The 13,640-nt window shown below is 40.8% G+C and overlaps 1 protein-coding gene across 4 annotated transcripts in view; it reads right to left on the bottom strand.

The window, feature by feature from the left end:
- The window catches only part of Mamo (zinc finger protein 628-like), a 63,636-nt gene extending 62,785 nt beyond the window's left edge, over nt 1–851 (bottom strand). For 3 of the 4 annotated variants that reach the window (XM_071717500.1, XM_071717502.1, XM_071717501.1), the window contains exon 1: nt 637–851. The gene's annotated coding sequence lies outside the window, so the exon portion shown is untranslated. The remainder of the gene's footprint in view (nt 1–636) is intronic. The other variant, XM_071717499.1, reaches the window with a different exon arrangement.
- Between the last annotated feature and the right edge of the window lie 12,789 nt (nt 852–13,640).

Here is a 13,640-nt window from a genome sequence, read left to right on the forward strand (position 1 = left end):
CGCCTAGCGCGAAACTTAGCACGCGCCTCACGACGTGGTGTTCGCGTGACGCGAGATCGCGATTTTGCTCTCGTTCTCTCCGTGAATCCCTTCGCTCGGTGTCGCTCGCTCTCTTTCTCTCGCGATTCGACCTTTCCTCTTTCTCTCAGTTTCTCTGTCTTTTCCGACATTTGTCACGATCTCGTCAGAGACTCGTGACAGGCAGCGGTGATAGAGGTCAAAATGCGACAGAACGTTAGTGACAACGTCAGTGGGTGGTTAACGAACACGGGCAAGTGTAACGTGGACGTCGACGGATGACGTACGACGAAAGATGAAAATGTTGCTCCCACCCTCTTCGGAGTAAATACATATATTTTCTTTCCGTTTTTCTCTCTTGGTCCATTTGACGTTTGATCACGACGAAATCGTACGCGTCACAAAAATCGTCAGGTTGTTAAAACGGTTGTCGTCCGCCCCCGTGACGACGGCACGACGATGACGATGACGACGGCAATGATGACGGCGACGGCGACGGCGACGACGGACGACGACGACGACGACGACGACGACGTTAACGACGATGAATATAATTATCCGCGCACTGGGCCACGTTCTTTCGTGAAATCGTAAAACACCGCGTTATAAAATATTTACCTTGCTACATGTAAAACGAATAGAGGAGCCTGCCTGAATCGAACGAAGGAAGGCTCGAACCGGCCCACTGTGACGTCGCCGGCCTACTGTCAGCTCAGCGCTCGCTCGGCCCCGCGGTCAACTAACCTACCGTGTTCGCCGCGCAGACCGTGCCGACAAAATAAATCGATTCTGCGCGGCTGAGCGCCGTGAGCGCCGCGCAATAAATCCGTGCGTTCGCCAACAGGAATTTCGGCGTCACTCGCGCTTTTCCGCGCGGTCGCGATCGTCTTTCGACGTTCAGATAGTCGCTCGTATGACTCACGTTGTAGTCAGGTGTGAAACGCTCACGCGCGCACCGCCGCGTACACACGCACGCGCGCGCTCTCCCACACAAAGCCGCCGCGACGCGCGCGTGCGCGCTCGCGCGCACGCACACACCCTCGCGGCGGAACGTAGGAGGACGCGCGAACACGGATACGCACGTACGCACACAGATATCACACATACGCAACGGCAGCGGCGTCGCGCACGTTTCCCTCGCGGATCCCGCGATTCGTAGAGCGGCACAGGCGTCGTTGGACCAAAAAAACGTCGGTGGCTGGGAGAGAAAGAAAGAGGGAGGGGGGACGGAGCACTGTGAAAGAAGGGTGAAGAGGGGACGTGTAAAAGTATGGCACGCACTGACGTCTTACGCAGCAGCGCGCGGAAGTTAATTATTATTTTCGACGTGGATCACACAAGTATGAAACATAGCTGTACCTTCGTCTGTCTGACGATGACGGATCGACTCCTTCGCGAGTTTGATGTCGATAAAAAAATCTCACGATGAAATGTCAGACTCTCTATGAAATAGACGCGATGAAATACTTACACATTTATACTTACATATAAATCTTATATTTTGAAAGCACGGCGTGATACTCCAATCGTAATTGAGAGTGACATTTGGGATAATAAATTGTGTTCTTTAACTTCTCTGCAGCGGACTTTTGCAACAAGTTATAATTGTCCTTATAGTTTATGTGTACTACTGTTTAAAAGTGAAAAAGAAAAAAACACAAAATATCGTACAACTGACCATTTCGACAAAATTGATATTTTTATGATATTGACACATGCGCATATTACACTTCTGTTTCGTTATTATTTAATAAATTTTGTTTTTATAGATACAATTTTATATAACTATCTTATTGATAAAATAATAAACAAGTTTTTTTTATATATTATATAAGTTAATTTGTTTCCTCTATTAAACTCTATTAATATAATATTTTGTTTCTTAATTATCGATATTTAACAAATATACTACAGATTTATATTCTACACGTATACGTATGCTGCTTAATAGATATAAAGCTTCTCGTTTGTTTTACTTCTGGATCAAATTTTACACCCTAATTATCTTTTGTATTTTGTTACATCTTGTCAACGTTATATCGCATTTTTTTATACTGTATGTCTTATTCTCACAGTGTATTGTGTGCATGCATACCTTAAGTTCTACTAAACTCCTTAGAGTAATACATGCACGTGTATTCGTCTATCGCTGAGTTTCACAGCGATGCACTCCGCTTTTATATAGATCCTTAGGTAACGCGAATTGTGCTTGCAGCTCGTCTCCATCCACCAGAGAGAGAAAGAGAGAGAGAGAGAGAGAGAGAGAGAGAGAGAGAGAGAGAGAGAGAGAGAGAGAGAGAGAGAGAGAGAGAGAGAGAGAGAGAGAGAGAGAGAGAGAGAGAGAGAGAGAGAAGCATGTAATAGGCAATGCGTGTTTTTCAACCTACATTTAGTGAAGCATCATCTCGCGTTAGTCCAAACATGTGCAGACAATTGGACCCAAAAATAGCCAGCAAAAACCTATATACGTTTGTACATTTATTTTATTTACCTTTTTCTATAAAGATAACACGAACGCAAATATCAATTTATTTTAATAAGATACTTCAGATAAAGCTACCTTGCAAATTCAAGTAATTTGCGCAATTTTGACAACAATAATAAATATTCTTGTAGATCTTGTAAAATTTTAAAAAATTTTTATTGATTAAGATACCTATTGAAAAGAGCACACTGTGCACGTCGAAACATGTAACATATATTGCTGGCGGGCATGCTTACGAAGAAAAGTGGCTCCGTGGTCTTTATCGAGCGATCGTTACTCATAAATTATTAGCAAATCGAAGATTTACAATCGATGCATAGATACAGGAACGAGTAGACTAAGGTTTTAACGAGAAAAACCAAAGTGACGCAGTACGCCGATATTTTCCGTCTCACGTGCAATTTATAATTAATAATATCACACTGAAACGGTTAATGCTTTGATTAATCGTTTTCTATTTTCCATAATTGCCATGTACTATTCCGCAACATCGCTAACAATTTGAGAAAAAAAAGTACAAAGTATGCTAAGCGATAAAGTCTTATTGTTAAACAAATCTTTCAATCATCGAGCGAGTTTTAAAACCTAGAACATAGTTGACTATATTTTCCAGTAAAAAATATTTATATATTAGCACGCAAATGCGACTTAATTATGCCTCGCAACTCACGTAAGAGAAGTAAGAAGGCAATTAAAATTATCAGCAAAAAATTAATTGTTAATTAAACTGTACTTTTGATCCCTTTGAGAAAGACCGATTTTTTTCACTTAAGGATTGAGAAAAGAAATAAAGAGACGAGAGGGCCAGCTAGTGGTTGCACTTGCTTTTGGACACCTGTGGTCCTGCGTGTCAAACGCGATTATAGTCTGCGTCCGACGTCGTCGTGTGTAGTATGCATCGATCCGGCGCGACCATGCGTCCATTGTTTTTTTGCATCCTTTTTTTTCATAACCGTGCGGTTACGCTGAATTGCGCGTCTATGCGTTCTTAGGTAACGCATGGAGCGCGTGTTGCGTGAACGGAATTGCCCCCTCCCCCTCCACCCCCCTCTCTCTCTCTCTCTCTAGCCTGCCGTTTTATTTTTACTTTGCACGACTGTGCTAGCGCCGACCGACCAGCGTATCGGACGCTCGTGACGTCGCCCGAAAGTGCATCCTCGCGCGTGTTGTTAGGTAACCCCAAGATAGCGACGCATCAGTCGGATCTCTTCGCTACAGCGACGATTGCAGAACGTAATCGTTAGATCACGATCTAGACTCGCATTCTTATCTCGCGTTTGTTCAGGAATTTATTTAAGCCTTTAACGCAACGCAATTGCAATCCTTGCCTCTGTATAGGAATACAGGTGTGGAAATATAGCAATTGTAACAAAGTGATAGCCACATATTGTATTATTACACGTATTAAAGGGAAAAAAAAAGAAATTAGATAGGAGATTAAAACAGTTATGCATTGCGTCATAAATATTGTGATTTAAATGACTAAATGTGCAGTTAATTCTAAGTTTTCTTTGAATATCACGGAAATATGAGAGAAACGTGGAAACATATACCGCAACTGCATTAGTAGCTAAATATGCGCGGAGTGAATACAAATCCAAACGCGCGCTTGCAAAATGCCCTGCGGCTCCCGAGCCAAATTTTGCTGTTTTGCCTTTCACGGTCGCGATTTTAGTCTTTTCGCAACGCGGAAATTTCTTATCTCGTCGTTTTCATAAAAACGTTACATATCGCTTCGTTTACGCGGCACGTTGTATTTACGCGTGTGACCCGTCTCTTGCAAAGAAATATTCGTTGCTGCGAGAATGCGTTATTAAGCGAACTACTGATACGGATTTAAGGTACATGAGATACATAGCGAGAGAAAAATATAAAATAAAGATTTATATAATTTTATAATCCCACTCGCGCGATAACTCACTCATTGTATTATATGTTTGAACATTGACTATACCACAAAAATTGCGAACAAAAAGATACCTTAAGAGCTTTTTGCAGCGTATTTTTTCGCATTAAATAGCTGTAGACAATTCTATATGCATTCACAATATTTTAATTTCTCTACAGAGATAAAACGAAAATCTTCGCATTGCGAAGAAAAAATATTCGTTCTTCGCGTAGCGACTGCGTATAATTCGCAGTGACTCGCATAGATCGCATGCCTTAATAAACTTAAAAATATCCGGGTAATCTATTTATAATGTTCTGAATTGATATCGAGACCACTGTGACGATAAAACTGAGAACGATCCACGTGTACACGTATACACTGATATGAGACGGTATATCCGCGCTGATTAACTGTCTCACTTACTATTGCCATCTAAACGTATGATAATGTGGATAATCTTGTATAGAAATAGATTAACTATTAACAGACCGTACTAAAAATCGCTTTTTTGAAATTCAACATTTCAGATATTAATTTAAAAGAAGGTGATTGTTTCAATATCGAGTTGTGCGTATCTAGCAATAATTTTTCAAGACTAAACACTTATAAATTAACAGAACTGTTACAGAAATGTATTCAATGTAAAAGTTAAAAATTTGTAAGAAAAAATTGTCACTGAATTTTCGTTTAAAAGAAAATTTTATCAATAAGAGTATTATTGAATAGAAATGCGTGACTCTTTGAGAACATTTTCTCGAATATCTATTATAAAAGAGCTATAAAGCCATTGCGACGAATCCATTAAGCAGGTATCGACGCATATTGTGATGAATATGCTATATTTTTTATTTAATAATCAAACAAATAACTTTTAAGCGTAGGAAACACAATTATGTCGTTATTATGACAAGTGAAAAATGAAACGTTAATCTGAGACCTCAGATGACCTGTCGAAAAACAGAATGCGTAATGAGCACCTTGCGATACTTTATAATATACGCTTTTATCACGTAGTCTAGATAGGTATTATTAAATAAAATTCGTTCCATCGGCGAAGTAAATTAGATTACAAATCAAATAATCGGTTGTATCGCTGTATAAATTAATAAATAAAAGTTTAACGAGGAGTACGGGTCAAGTGCATGTTCAATCAAATAAACGCGGCGTGCATACTTAAAGCATTTTATATTTCGCATAAAATGTATTTATTTATACACGAAATATATTTAATGTTTTAATGTTGATATTTTATTTCGCGCATTGTTATTATTTAAAAAAAATTCATTGCAATCAGCGCAGAATTCGAAGTAATATTGTGTAAAGAATTTGCATAGCTTGATAAAAAGCAGCTTCAAATTGGATGGTCAGCGTAATCTAGATTATTCTAATATAGTAAAACAAATTAGAGTTAATTAGTTCATTAGTGGGACAAACTAAAAGCATTGAATATCTATTTCGAGATATAATAGGCTCAATTACGTAAATTAAACAATCGACAAGGACTGTATTGTCGGTTTTCTAAAATTTTTCGGACATTTTAGATGCGCGCACGCATTTGCAGAAATTTATTAGTATATCTGTAAAAATATTATTACGCATCAACACAATGCAGATACATTATTTTTCTCGTTGCTCAATGACCATAAATTATCTTATCCGATAATAATAGACGCATTGCGTAACAATATTCATTATACTGTGAATAATAGTCGCTTCATGGAACGCAACTTCGCCGGTGTAACCGATTATTCCTGCGTGTTCGCGTCTTTCATTATGTTACAAAGTATACAGTCAAGATGGTTTTGCCCGAGCCGGTCGTGTTCCAAGTTTTTTCGTCGCGTGGTAGCGTTTCGATGCGCTCGATCGATACTGGATTTCAAGAAACAGCAGGAACTTTTCCGCTTTACAAGCCGTGTAATCAGAGCTCGACACGCTATATACATAAGTAATACATCTTGCTGTATATAGAAACCTTTTTTCTTCTCAGCAATACGCATCGGTGGGGCAAACTTGTTATGACTTACAATCCCTGTTACATTTTTCCATCCTCAAAGTGCCACACGGTGGCTCAGATCTTCAAATGTGGTATTAGATTATTCGTATTAATACGGAGACAATATTTATTTTTGCCAATAATCGACGGATTTCTAGATGTTCTTTAATATTACTGTATAAAAATTTTCTTCAGCATATCGAATTTTTACGCACATGTACCGCAGTAATATGTTAAACAAGTTAGATTGCGTCGTCACATCTCTTTAAACGAAAAATGAAGAAGAGGTCAGTATTCAATCATAAAAATTGTTGAAGCGCCCGAGATCAAAATTAATTGGAACAACAATGTTTTTAAATATAAACATCAATTCGCATTTCCTGATTTATTTCCTGATATTCCAGGGGAATATTACTTCGAAAATACAAGCGCGGCGAAATCCAGCGGGATTAGGCGGGGAAAAGGGAAAATGTTTTCGAGCAGCCCGAATCATCGGTGCGATGGATCTCAATTAAAAGTCCACAATTTGTTTTGGGGGCGCGAAAACATTTCGTTGGGAAATGCTGAAATAAAAGCACGCGCATGTGCAGCCGTCTCGTCGACACGAAGTCACGCTAATTAATGGTAGCGCGTTCGGTATTGTATAATTCTGTTTACGGTGGATGAGGGAGGCCGCGCGGTATCGGCGTGCACTCATACACATACGTACGTCATATGGCGTCGCCCGTGCCAATTTCTACGGAGCGATTGTTTAAGTTCCATTTATCGAAATGTAACACCCGAATGAATGCGCGCGAGCGGCGAAAACGCTTTTTAATGCGACGGATAATCCGGCCTTGTCGTTCGTCGCCCGATAAACGTGCTATCATCAATCAGTGACACCGCACAGACTATTAATTGCGCCGTCAAACTCGAGTATTATACATATTGACGCGCTGTTTTACTACCTTAGCGTGATGATGCGGTGATATCTTAATATCTTTTACGAGGAAAATGTTCGCAACTGTCGCTTTGCGATCTTGATGGGCTCTACATGTATACAGAATGTACTTTGTAATTTGTGCGAAATAAGAAGTACATATTTTTTTTAAATATACTTTAACGTACATTTAGAAACTCAAGTGGCACTTTTAAACTTGTTCGCAAAGTGAAAAATTATTAAGAATAACGTAACGGACAAGGGCAATTAATTATGTGTAGAGATTGCGTTTATCATGAAGTAGTTCGAAGTAAAAGCTTGTGTATTTTTTGTACAAGCTTTATCGTTAAAATATTATTATCGCTAAAACGGTATACTGATATGGATAATTAATTGCGAATGAAATCGTACGAGAAACTTTATTGCGGAAGCTAAAAACTAACTGAAAAAATTCTATGTTAAATAAGCGGAATTATTGAACTAAAATTTTCGGAAATTCTGAAGTTTTAACGATGACACGCGCGGCCAAAAATGGATATCTTCTCGATATTCTTTTCGCTGCTTCCAGTTTCCGAGCGACGCGTGTATGTATCTGGCGTGGCGTGGGGCAAAGCGTCACGTTGGCCTCCAATCAAGCGTTAAGAGGAGGCCGCCGCCGACACCGTCGGACGTCGTGGTGTAGAATTTGCAACTATGCTAATAAGAGGCGACCCGAACGGACAGCTAATGGCCGCCGGAGAGAAAAAGGACGAGAACCGGAAGCGCACAATGAATTCGTGAGGTCGCGGCGACGTCGAGCTAGGAAGTGGAGGAGGAGGAGGAGGAGGAGGAGGAGGAAGAGAAGACGAGGGCCGAGGACGAAAGGGCGCGGAAGGGACATCAGGGGGAGAAGGAAAGGAGGAGGAGGATGGAAGAGGATAGAGAAGGATGAGGAGGATGAGGAGGGCGACCACGGATCAATCGTAGCCTTCCGTATTCCCCCTGCCGCCCCTCGGTCGACTTTCGTCCCCTTCCTCCCCCCCTTCGTTCGCCCCTTCAACTACTACAGCCGACTTGCACCCCTTGCAGCTCGCCTCCTCCTTTCGTGCCCTCCACCATCGTCCCCGTTATCCCTCGGTCGCCCTTACTCCTCTCCTTCCCCCGCACCATCCCGCGACTCGTACGAGGCCCTCAACCCTCGACCGCCGTCGCGTACTTGCACCGTCGATGTGCACGCGTCGTTACGCAGGCCCAGACCCACCGACCAGACATCAGACTCTCTTCTCTCCTCGCCTCCTTTTCCTTCCTCGTCCCTCTTCTCCTCACCCTCTTCCCCTAGTTCATCTCCGCATCTCGTCTCACTCTCTATTTCTCGCGTGCAGCATTTTCGCCCTCTCTATCTCTCTTTCTCCTTCTCTCTTTCTCTCTCTCGCTCTTTCTCTCTGCCTCTTGCCGCTTTCCCAGCCGCCGCATCGCGGCGTCGGAGGGCGAAGCTCGCGCGGCACAGAGTAGGTCAGTGGCGTGAATGATCATCAGCATTAGCGCGAACGGGCGGATGAGCGGGTGGGTGAAGGGAGCGCACCCGCGTGCGCACCCGTGTATGCGTATATGTGTATATGCGTGTGCCCATTCGTTCGTACGCAACTGACGCGACGCGACGTTTGCACCACTTCTGCCACCCCTCCGACGCATTCACGCCCCTGTGCGACTCTCATCCGCGTCCACGCAACTTCACTTCGGCGATTGCATCGAGGAGACATTCCGAAAACAAGCACTCGACAAAAAAAATTGCGATTTTTTTATATTTTTTCTTTAATTTGTTATATAAAACATATCATGCGTTAAACGTATAAAATTTTTTAGCATTAATTTCTTTATTAATGTCTTGAGATTTTAATAAGAGTGATAAAAGGAGGAGAAAATAAAATGGAAAAAACTTCCTATAAAATTGCATTTTTCAACTCATGTTACGCTTACGAACATAGTTCATTTACAATTGACGATTTTCGAATAACTGTCGGTGTGAAGTCAAGATTCTTAGAAATCGACTAATTACGTCTATGTTAAAAGATGCAATTCTTAGTAACACGTGATCCCGTTAATCCCGCACTCACGCGAGCTCGCTTTATCAAGATGCGCTGCTTGAAAATTAGTTGCTGCGTTAAGATGGGATCTCCCCTGGAACATTTGAACAATCTCGCACCCACGCGTATCCGTTTCCTCGATTTACATTGGTGGTTCCAGGAATTTTCAAATTACGCCTGTATTGAACTATAAAGCTATTCGATACCATTAATTCACGTGCCCACACGAACCTTTCCCCCACACAAGCAAAACTAAAAAATAATCTATAGAGAGAAACCTTTCGCAAAAAGATTTCTCTCTATAGATTAGTTTTGAGTTTCGCTTAAATATCATACCGTTTCGAAATTTATCTATAATAAAATGTAATTTTTAAGGTTTCATTATATGTAATCTTTACTAAAAAAAAGTTCTTTTCTAAAATCTTTACTAAAAGTTCTTTACTAAAAGAAGATATTAGATATCCTTGTGTTAAAATGTAACTCCGATTTTCTAGAATTTACTCTCGCATCGCTAAAAAGTTGTATGTTGTCGATAATATTATTTCGATATCGGGGATATATTGAATACGAAAGTAGTCGAAAGAGATCCAGGAAGTATCGTAAAATTTCGATAGTTCTTGCCGTGATGTTATCTAACGTGCGGTGCGGCGTATCCGAGCGAAGGATGTGTGCGCGGAATTGCACTGCGAATTGGACGAGTTTCACGGTCCCGACCTTGAAGCGGTTTAACTAGTTTTCGCAACTTCTTGTTCCGCTTGCGCGCTTTGCGAGAATTATTTTTGTTGCCTTGTGCTGCCGCGTGTCCGCTTGCCGATCATAAAATACATCGATCGTGAACGCATGGCTTTTTTGCGGCTAATTCGCAATGGCGAGATCGGATTAGCCTCGGTTGTGATGAAGGCGAAAAAATCGCTCCCTCAATGCAGTTACGCCAGTTCATTACGTAAGAATACTTCACGCTCAACGCATAAATTAAATACGTGCTTATATTGAAAGTTAATTCAACTCGTGCATAGATTCTAACAGTATTTTTGCAAATGATATTGTTTGCAATTTTTCAAATAAACTTTTGTTTAAAAAGAAACGAGCAATATAAAAAATGTAAATTTGAAAAATCCATAGATCCGCAAAAAGTAGAATAATTTGAAAAATTTGCATAAACTCTCAAAAGACTTCAGATTTTTTCGCTCTCATTGGCATTGTATAATAAAACATATTAATAGAATATATTAATACGAAAGATTATAACATATGTAACGTGGCAAATTATATGTTATATAATCAGAAATTGAGATGAATTTAAGATGGTTTCTTTTCATGGACTGTTGAAGATTACAATCGAAATTGATCTCTCCTCCTTTTTCTTCTATCAGAAACCCCTATGGCGGCAGCGTCAAGTCAGCCGGCGCTTGGTTTATGGGGACCGAAGTCTACGTAGACGTCCCACCATCCAACCTTACCCAACCTCCCTCTGTCCCAACCTTTCCTAGCTCTAGCCTAGCCTAGAGCCGTGTAGAAGTGCACTCCACCACACCACACGGACGTCTGCCTAGTATTGATCCTCGGCTCAGCTACTGGCTACCTTCACCCACTAATAATTCTTGTCAGTCTCCTACAGGCGTGGCGATTCAGGCCCACCGTCCGATCTGTACCCTTCTTTCGTAAGAGATATTCGTAAAAAAATTCGATCGAGTAAAAATAAAAAATTACGCTACTACAACACAGTAGCGAGATATTTTTTATTACTCGCATAATTATACCATATCTTTGTTTACCTAGCATGATTAAAACTACTCTTTCAAAATTCTAATAACGCAATAACGTTTCTATCTCCACGTATTAATTTATTTTAACATATTTATCTGTCGTATCGAGTGGCCTCAGATCGATTCAACTATGGAGCAGAACTCGCTTGGCACGCGTCCGCCCCCGATTCTCTCGTTTCTCGCGAAGCGTGACATGCTTTTGAAACGTTCACGGTCGTAAAAAAAACGACTATAAAAAAGACCGTCTTTGTCCCGTCAGAATGCGTTTTCCGCGCTAATTAGTAAGCGCTCTCGTCTTGTAGGAGCGTCGCGAAGTCTTCGCAAGTTATCTACGATCGACAGATCACGGCTCTGGACTACTCTGATAGAGATGGATATATCGAAACTGTGGAATCCATTTTCGATACGTGAATTTCGACGCGAAAACTGGATATCAAAAATATCAATGGCATAAAGATAACGCATGTACATATTCTTATAATAATGATTATTAGATAACGTTAATGTGTCGTTGATGTCATCGATAGACGTCGCGTTTTTTAATGACGTTTTCTAGTCGCAATATCGAGACCTAAAGTTACATTACGAAAATATATGCCTCTCAGGGATAAACGGAGCCACACTATTTGTTCCGTATCCTCATAGATCTTTGCATTTTCTTCGTTTTTCTCCTCTCTCTCTCTCTCTCTCTCTCTCTCTCTCTCTCTCTCTCTCTCTCTCTCTCTCTCTCTCTCTCTCTCTCTCTCTCTCTCTCTCTCTCTCTCTCTTCTTATTCTACCTATGTCTCTTTCTAGTGGTACACGCAGACAGACACACACGCGTTTCATCCCGTTTTCTAGTTCGTTCTTTTTTAGTCCTATTCTTTGGATAACGGCATGCGATTCGACGATTCGCGTTCATCCAGTTTTACGTTTTATTATCTCGTTCGTTGAAAACGAACATCGGATTTCCCGCTCCTTTTGTTAGGTTTTTGTCCGTTTGGTCGATGAACCTTCTTGCCCTTTCTCGTTGCGTTTCACGTCTCTCTGTACAAACGATACACTGTGGCATCACGCTGAATGTTCCGGTGAGATGTATTCTTATGTCGTGTATTATGTATCAGACAGCTATTCGGTAAATAACACGAGCCAGACACGCGTATGGAGGTGCGTGGTGTAATTGTTGAAATTATACCATCTAATACATACATACAATGTAAGCTTCACACAAATTATACGAGTTCTGTAATGAGAGAACGATTCAGATAGTTTTAACGGTGATGATTCTACAATGACATAAAATTCATTGTCCCCTTTAACCGTCGTAAAATTTACGTTCAACACGACGGGTTTCAGTTTTCCCAGGATAAGGTATACTCTTTTACTCCCTTTTTCAGTCCCATCAAGGATAATAAAGCTTTCCCGATAACTCGGTTTTGATGCTTTTTGTGCAGTGATTACGATACGGGACCCGCGTCGAGTGTCTGCGAAATGGATCCACTTGCATGCAGTGATTGTATGCACATGCGGCTGCTTATCGCTCACAATACAACTACATCGCCGCAACCGAACGAGAGACGGAAACAGCAAGAGAGAGAGAGATAAAAAGAGAAAGAGAGAGAGAGAGAGAGAGAGAGAGAGAGAGAGAGAACAACAGAAAGGGAGAAAGAGAGAAGGAGGAGCAGGAGAGAGACATAGAGAGGGAAAGGGATACGTATATGTACAGAACACGTGCGCACACATACATGGACACGTTCGCTGCACCGTGGTGCACCGTCGAGAGGGAGTACAAACGGCTGAAAGCGAAACGTAAACAAACAGGTAGCTCTTTATCCAAACCAAATAGCGGGGGAGTAAAATTGCGGCACGCTGCCGTTGGAAGCCCGAGCGAGCGAGCGAGCAAGCGTGGAAACTTTCTTTCCTTTGTTTCCCATTATATTTCCGCATTACTTTTTTAACGTGCCGTTAAATACCCGAGCTGCCACGAGCTCGCAGGTAGTTTTGGGTGAAAAAAAAGAGAGAAAGAAAGAGAGAGAGAGAGAGAGAGAGAGAGGGAAACGCATCATTTTTCTTCGTCGACAGTGCCATGAATCTTTTCCGCATAAACGTATTTATGTGTTTATTTCTTGCATTCCGTTTACTTATCTTGCATATCTACTATCCTCGTTAATCTCTCGCACTATTGTTTCCTCGCTATATAATGGCGCATTACTCCTTACTGCATTAAAAATTGGCTTGAAAAGTAAAAGTAAAGGAAATATATTTGTTTATTATATAACAATTCAAAATACAAAATGGCATAAGTTTTTTTAATATCAAATGAGTTATAAAACATTAAAAAGTTTTGCTTGAGAAAGAACTTATTAATGATTAATATTACATCTAATCACAACTCTCTTTTTATATTATCTCTATATGAAAAACTTTTATACAAATTGATGCAAAAAATTTCTAAAAACTTCGATTGATAAATAGGTCTTTTTGCATTTCATAATTTAAATTGCTTCAAGTTCCCTTTTATTTAGGT

This window comes from Temnothorax nylanderi, unplaced genomic scaffold (assembly GCF_030848795.1).
Source record: "Temnothorax nylanderi isolate EJ_2023f unplaced genomic scaffold, tnyl_v1.0 TNYL_tig0214_pilon, whole genome shotgun sequence".
Taxonomy (NCBI): domain Eukaryota; kingdom Metazoa; phylum Arthropoda; class Insecta; order Hymenoptera; family Formicidae; genus Temnothorax; species Temnothorax nylanderi.